The sequence below is a fragment of the Montipora foliosa genome, unplaced genomic scaffold (genome assembly GCF_036669935.1).
Source record: "Montipora foliosa isolate CH-2021 unplaced genomic scaffold, ASM3666993v2 scaffold_67, whole genome shotgun sequence".
Taxonomy (NCBI): domain Eukaryota; kingdom Metazoa; phylum Cnidaria; class Anthozoa; order Scleractinia; family Acroporidae; genus Montipora; species Montipora foliosa.
In genome coordinates, this window is record NW_027179815.1 from 22501 (window position 1) to 30000 (window position 7500).

The 7500-nt window shown below is 40.2% G+C and overlaps 1 protein-coding gene and 1 long non-coding RNA gene across 7 annotated transcripts in view; one reads left to right on the forward strand and one right to left on the reverse strand.

Moving 5' to 3' along the window:
* Nucleotides 1-6796, reverse strand: part of LOC137990211 (uncharacterized) — a 24326-nt gene extending 17530 nt beyond the window's left edge. The window contains exon 1 of one of the 2 annotated variants that reach the window (XR_011121223.1): nt 3572-6796. This is a non-coding gene — a long non-coding RNA (uncharacterized lncRNA). Of the gene's footprint in view, nt 1-3113; nt 3155-3571 lie in introns of those variants that run through there. The other variant, XR_011121222.1, reaches the window with a different exon arrangement.
* LOC137990210 (TNF receptor-associated factor 2-like) overlaps nt 1-7500 on the forward strand; it is a 41182-nt gene that overhangs the window by 18378 nt on the left and 15304 nt on the right. Inside the window, exons 1-2 of one of the 5 annotated variants that reach the window (XM_068835644.1) lie at nt 3242-3387; nt 3481-3555. The exons of 1 other annotated variant lie outside the window; for it this stretch is intronic. The gene's annotated coding sequence lies outside the window, so the exon portion shown is untranslated. Of the gene's footprint in view, nt 1-3241; nt 3402-3480; nt 3556-7500 lie in introns of those variants that run through there. 3 more of the 5 variants (XM_068835643.1, XM_068835645.1, XM_068835641.1) reach the window with 3 other exon arrangements.

Genomic DNA, 7500 nt, shown 5'->3' on the forward strand with positions numbered 1-7500 from the left:
ACTGATTTCAATAGTACCACTATCACTGCCATATAATAACTAACTAGAGAATACTTTGGCAAGGCTCCCAAACAAACTTATCATCGTTAGACACAAAACCTGCACTAAGCAAGTCATCTTTAATCGTTATGCTGAGGGAAGCGCATGCGTCACGCGTACTGGCTATACCCCAACCATCATCCAAGAAAAGAGCAATGCGTTCCCCGTTTAACCTCAAGTGGTTTCAGAACTTTAGTGAAAATATGTGGCGCGGAGGAAAGCCCAAAGGGCAAGACCGTAAATCGGTAGAATTGCGGTCTCTTAGAAACGGGGTCAACCCACGAAAAAACCTAGGTAACACTGGTGATCGGTTGCAACCTCTTTATGATGATAACCGCTCTTAAGATCGAATGTGAACATGTAAGCCCCCGACTCAAAATATGAAATGGCCACTTTCCAATCCTCGTATTTATACGTTTCTTCTGCAAATGCCTGTTCACGTATCTCAAGTCCAAAATTAGCCCCTTTTTACCGTTGGCCTGCACAGATACAGAAAGAGGGTTGACGACATACGGGGGTACGGCACACCGAATAACGCGGCCAGACTGCAAAGGCACTTTTAACGCACTCTCAACAAATTTTGCATGCTCTAGCGCTGATCTATTGTTCTTAAAAGCTGCGGCTTTCGGAAAAGCAAAGAAAGGTAACTTATAACCCTCTTCTATAACGCTCAAAATGAAAGGAGATGCACCGATGCCCCTCCAGAAGTGCAAATTCTTACGCAAATTTCCTTTAACCTGTACCTCAAACTTGCTACTATCGTCAAATTCGCACGCGTCATTAACCCGCAGTACCTGAACTAAGTCTTCGTAACCTTCAGAAGAGGACTCACTGTCCTGGATTTTATCCGGTGTGGCATTTGTAGGTAAATCCAGGCACGTCGGCCATGCTGGCATTATTGGATCTGCCACCACCTTGGCTGAGCCATGCATAACAGCAATCCCTTGCCCAGTGGCCGAGTCTGTGGCACCGGAAGCACTTGCTCAGATCGAAGTTAGACTCTCTACGGCCTGAAACGGAGACAAAGCAGTATCAGAAAATTAAGGACAAATAAATAGGGTGGGAGGGTGGGAGGGCGAGTGGCACGCATACGAGGAGCAACTGTCGCTGTTCTCCATAGTAAATCTCTACAAGAAAAGACCGAAGTTCTGGGTCGCTAGCGTGAATGGAAAGTGGCGCGAACAACCAACCTTAAAAACCCTTGCATAAACAATAGAAACTCCAACGTGTAAATAGGCGCTAACGACCTTGCAATACAGTTTCCCAAGGGACCGCAGTGCACAAAAAAAGATATCAACCATATGAAAATATATTTACGTTCTAATTCACTACGTTCAAACGAACGTAAATCATTTTCATCTTATAGATCCATAAAACAAACTGAACCACAGGTATGGGAGGATCGCAAGCGAACCCAAAACACAATGAATGCTCACAAAGAAAACTGCTGGTCAATGCTTAAACCAAATCTTTCCGCGAAAGGCTGCCGATCTGAGCTGGATAAGGTGCTCCTAAAACGTTTCGAGTAATCTCTTCGGTGCTGGGCCGCTTGTCGACCAACAGTTTCTCTGCTCTTCTTAACCGCTTATCGTCCTCCGACCACGACGCCAAATCATCCGACATGTACTCATCTGCCACCTTCCAGCCATCAACATATTTATCCGCGATCCTGATAAGCTTTCGCCGTTTTAGAATTAATTCCTTTCCTTCTTTTATCAACTCGCTCACCGCAACATTGGAACCATCAGCCTCCTCTCTAATTCTGTCAAGGACAGAATCAAGCTTGGCGTTGTGCTCAAACTGCTTTTGGTTTCCCTTGAATCGGAGTCGACCGACTTGCTTGTCAGTCCCTGATTTTCCCTCGATCTGTTTGCCTTTTTCTTCAAGTTTGACTTGTAAGGAGCTCTTGAACATATTGAACACATTTTGCACAAGCGGCGACTCTGCCATGCGTGACTGCGTTTGGTTTGACCTTCTGGAGGTTTCCGCGATCGATGGGTTAAGATTAAACGCAGATTGGCTGGTACCATCAACTGGCCGATAGCGTAGATAATCCTTCTCGGCCGAGCAACTGTCGCTGTTCTCCATAGTAAATCTCTACAAGAAAAGACCGAAGTTCTGGGTCGCTAGCGTGAATGGAAAGTGGCGCGAACAACCAACCTTAAAAACCCTTGCATAAACAATAGAAACTCCAACGTGTAAATAGGCGCTAACGACCTTGCAATACAGTTTCCCAAGGGACCGCAGTGCACAAAAAAGATATCAACCATATGAAAATATATTTACCAGTGACTTTCTCGTGAGCTGCCAAATTTTCACATCGATATTTTTTCCCAGCTTGTAGAACATCAAGGAAGATTTGCCGAAGTCTCGGAAAGTGATGTTGAAAAATTCATTGAGGGGGAAGAAAATGCAAGCACTTAAAAAAAGACCTTCTACGACTTAAAATTAGTCAAAAAGTTTCTGGTAGAAGAGCGCCACGAAATCAGAGAAATAGAGAAGATTCCTCCAACTGAATTAGACGGCTACTTGAGCCAGTTTGTTTTAGTTGCAAGGACCAAGACTGGAAAAGTTATGAACCATCATCGCTCCGCCGAAATTTGGCAAGTGTTGAACGCCGTTTGAGTCACTACAGTTACGGCAAAACCATCTTAACCACCTAAGAGGGTTACCCGGCCCGGCTGGCGGGCCCAGTTGCCTGAGATTTTTTGTAAAGAGATGGGGTTACTAAGTTCGTTTTTGAGATATAAGTAAAAAAATAGGGTGTATTTAGATGGCTTTTCTGTTGCTAAGATAACTTGCTACGTGACAATATTAAAGGGACACTGTCACGGTCTGCGCATGCTCGTGTAGCTGATCGAAACTTGAAAAAGTCAGCCTGACTTTTTCAAGTTACTAGCAATCACAAATTCAAAATGGGGTCTAGCGGAGGATCCGGACATGGCGGTAAACGCATCAACTCAGAGCGGAAACGAAAGGTCGAAGACAGTGGGGAATTTGCTTTAGACAAAGATAGCATTTGCTTTAGATAAACTTGATTTAATGCAAAATATATGCAAAATTCTTCAACTTACCGATATTTTCATAATGGCGGTCGAGCGTGACAAGTCTCGGAGAGAGTGAATGCTACTGTGCACGCCAACCCGTGACAGTGTCCCTTTAAGGGCAGTTTGTTGAACCAATAATTATCGTCCGGTAACGTCATAAATATAAACAAAACACCAGAAAATGGAGGCAGTCTTCTAAGATCGCTAGTATGGTCAAATCGAAAGAAACAACGCAGGAAATGATAATTTTGGCATTTTCCGAATCTTGCGAAGGTTTGCAGTAGCAATGCAAGTTTTGCTAGTACGACAGATCGAGTAAACAAACTCAGACTTTTCTTGCATTCACGACAGATTTCGTAAATATTTTAGTACTAATTTCTGTTCATAATTTTAGGCCTTCTGGTTAACTTCAGAGAAACAAGTTTTATTAACTCGTGGATTTGGATGTGAACAAATAAACGCGAAAAAGGTAAATGCGACATTACCGTGCCCTTTCCACTGAAATCTTCGCGTATTGATGCTTGCTCTTATATAGTTCGAAACGAAAAGAGGGAATTAATTATTAGCATTCTATTGAACGTTTATCGGCAGATCGCTTGTGAGTGTTGTCTGCTGCCACCTGCGTGAAAAAGTTAAACCGAAAATAAACATACAAATAACCTTTAAGTTGTCTCTGTATTCGCAAAATTTATACATGCCGTATGATACATCTGAGAAGAAATTTGGCTTCGTTTTCACAATTTAACTTGCGCTCAAAATCAAATCAAGGATTGCGATTTAAAAAGAAAAATTGAAACGAAGAAGCGAATACTGTTTTGTTATTAGTTATCATCATATATATGGTACAAGCATTGTTTTTTTTTTAAGTAAGAAAAAAATAAAATATTTTGCATAACATTGTTTTCCTTTTTCAAAATCTTGTTATAAAATTTACAAACATTTTTATTCCAACTAGAATCGCTGCCTCTACAATGTCGCTAAATTAATTGGGAAACCCGTGTATTTCGGTAGAGTACTATCCAACGAAAAATTTGCAAGGAAAGAATCGACAAGGTTTGATGGTTTCCGCCTTGCATGTAAATTCTGGCATGAAGTTATATTGACAGAAAAGCGCTTCTGTGATTGGTACATAGCAATTCCAACCAGAACTGAATTTGCAAATATAATGACTATTTCAACAATGCCGCATGCGACTTTTGAAGAAAAATTTTGCCTCGCAGAGCGAAACAAAAATTTATCGTTTTCGGCGTTGAATTGTGAAATTCAATGAGAGCACCAAAATTTCCGACAATCTTTAATATGTTAAAATATTTTCATTCCCGACGTCATTCGTCGCGTATCTTTTTTGGGTGACATTCAGTCGTTTTCTTTTTTTTTTTACTGGGTTGCTTCGTATTTTTTATTTTTTTTTCCGTGTCATGAAAAGTCTTGCCTGTCACTCCCCTGCCTAGTGGTGTCTTTGTGCATAGAGTCTTCTGTGCGTATTTTGTTAGGTTTGAGGGGGCTGGGGTAATGTGTAGATTTCTCTGGTGCACACAGGAGAACATTTAACGAGACGCTCCGTAAAGCATACACTGGGTTCCCTGTGGTACGTGTTACACAAAAACAGAAGGCACTAAATTGGGTGGTATTATTATTATTATTATTATTATTATTATTATTAATTTTTTCAAGTGGGGGGTCATTAAGACCATTTGAGGGTCACCCACATGTCGCGCCAGCAGAGGCCCTTTGGCTCGCACGTTCACACCTTTAATTATTACTGGGTTGCCAACCCAGTCGGAATCTGTCTTTAATTTCGTCGTTTTTTTATTTTTCGTTTTCTTTTTTTTTTTTTTTATTTTTTTCCGTGTCGGTAAAAGTCCTGCCTGTCACTCCCCTGCTAAGTGGTGTCTTTGTGCATAGAGCCTTCTACGCGTATTTTCTTAGGATCGAGAGGGTAGTGGGAAATGCGTAGATTTCTCTGGTGGACACAGTAGAACGATTAACTTAACCGGCAATGGCGTCGAAAGTCATGTAACGCGAATGGCGTTTTAGGGGATCTTTGAACAAAATGTACCCTAATGAAGCTCAATAATGCCAAGCGAATTGGATACTGGACAGGACAGGCGGTCGAATGTTAGAAGCGACGAGTAATGGACTTCGACAACAATCTGTCGCCCGTCGAGCCGTAATCAAAGTGAGCAGTCTTCCTAACATTTTGCCAAGCGTGGTGTTTTGTACAACACTCAAACCAAATGAACAGTTCTCTGGTAACTCAGTGTGGGTTCAACAAAGACAGATAAGGAATCCATATAGTGGATCTGTTATCTCAGTTGTCTCGCTATTTGTCAGATTTGTATTTACCTGTTCTCAACTCTGCACAGTCTTCCAGTATAACAATTGGAAATTTCACTGATAAGTCATTGACGTGAATGGCGTTTTAGTGGATCTTTAAACAAAATATACCCTCATGGAGCTCAAGAATGGATCGTCAATTGTATGAGCAAGACAGCGCTGAAAAATAAATATCTGGATTGTAAGAGACGAGTAATGGTCTTCGACAACAATTTCATTTTTCGCCTTTGGATATCAAGTGAGCTTTGTTTCTAATATTTTACTAACTTGGTATTATATAAAACACGGAAATCAAATAGCAATTTTTTTATGGATTTAACCATAGTTACTAACTATGATTTAACAAATTAACATTGAAGGAATCGAACGCCAACAAGAATGCATCACAGTGTTTACTCAAGTCGCATCTTAGTTGTCTGACAATTTACATTTACCGGTATTTTGTACTCAACTCAGCAAAGGTGTAAAATATTTGGAAATGTGACAGTGAAAAATTACTTGAATGAAAGCTTGTTGTCTCTTTTGTGCTTTATTATTTATGGTCAAGGTTCTTTCGAAAAGGGTTGAATGTGAACTGTCAGAAATTTATTTAATTGCATATGCTTTGTGATTGTTTGTTTCGCTTGCACGCACGCAACTGAAATAGGAAGGGTTTCTTGCCTCTTATAGCAAATATGTTGCTTGTTTCAATAAATGTTTCGCTGGAAAATATTTCTGTGAAATTTCTAGCTTTTGTAAATTTATCATGTTGTGTAATTTTCGAGCTTAGCAAATTTGCATACATGTGTTGAAATGTGATACGGGGAGAATTTTTGTGGTAACGCATTAGTCACGAAAATAAACAGGTCTGTTGGAAGCGTGCTTGAGTTTCAACAAAATGACCCCCAAAATCGGCAAAAGATTGTGACGCTGATGAATAATAAAGTAGCTGCTATTACCAAAACGATGGAATTACCTGGTGATAAATAACCTTGTCTTGGAGAGTAAATTTTTGATTTTCCAGAAACAATGGTCAACCTCTGAGAGTTGCGCGATTGTGATCTTTGTGTTGAATTCGCACATTTCTTGTCAAAATTTATAACAATCGAAATAAAAAGAAAACTAACAAAAGCAAAAACCCGGTAGCTTGGCATCATTTGACACAGATGCTTCACTGTTTCGCGAGTAAACATGCCGCGGTAAAATAACGCGGTAACTTGATCACTGCGCTCGCTGAATTCGATGTGCGATTTACTCGGTGCAGCCAAACTTGTACAATTACAACAAAACAACTAAAATCTCCCAAACTGTTTTTCGCTGATGGTAACTTTTTATATTCGTGGTTCAAAATAAATGTTGTTTTCATGTCGTAGATTTTATTACCGATGGCAAAATATTTTCTGCTCGATCGACCGTCCTGAAACTTCCTTCTGCTCTTCTTAAAAACTGTGTATCCATATTTATTTACTTTTACATCAATATTTGTTTTGGATAAAGCAAGCTAACAAAATCTGTATCTTGCTTGGTTCGCATTTGATAGCATTAAAATAGAATTTTCGGTCCTATGCTTCTGTTACTGAGTGGTATATTTCTTAGGTCGCCCATCCAGATACTAACCCCGCCGAATAGGAATAACTTCAGCTTTCAACTGTTGTTTACAAAGCTTTCAGATGCTGTCAGATGCTGTCAGTGCACGCTTACACTTGTGGTGGAAAGAAGTTGCATGATCAACATGTCAGCCCAGAAGCCAATGTTTCTCGATTCCCTTTTATTTTCTTCAGTCTCTCTGGGTTCAGTACTTTGCTAGTAACCACATGTCTTCTCAAGGGGCTATTTATCTAAGACTTATACCATGGCGCTAGAATGATAGACAATACCAAAACAATATCGTGTACTGTTAGACCTACATATTACGCAAAGACAACGGTCAACATGTCATCCCAGAAGACAATGTTTTTCACTTCCCATTTATTTTCTTCAATCTTTCTGGGCTCAGTACTTTGCTAGTAACCACATGTCTTCTCAGGCTATTTACCCAAGACTTCTACCATTTCACTACAATGATACACAATACCAAAACAATATCGTGCACTGTTAG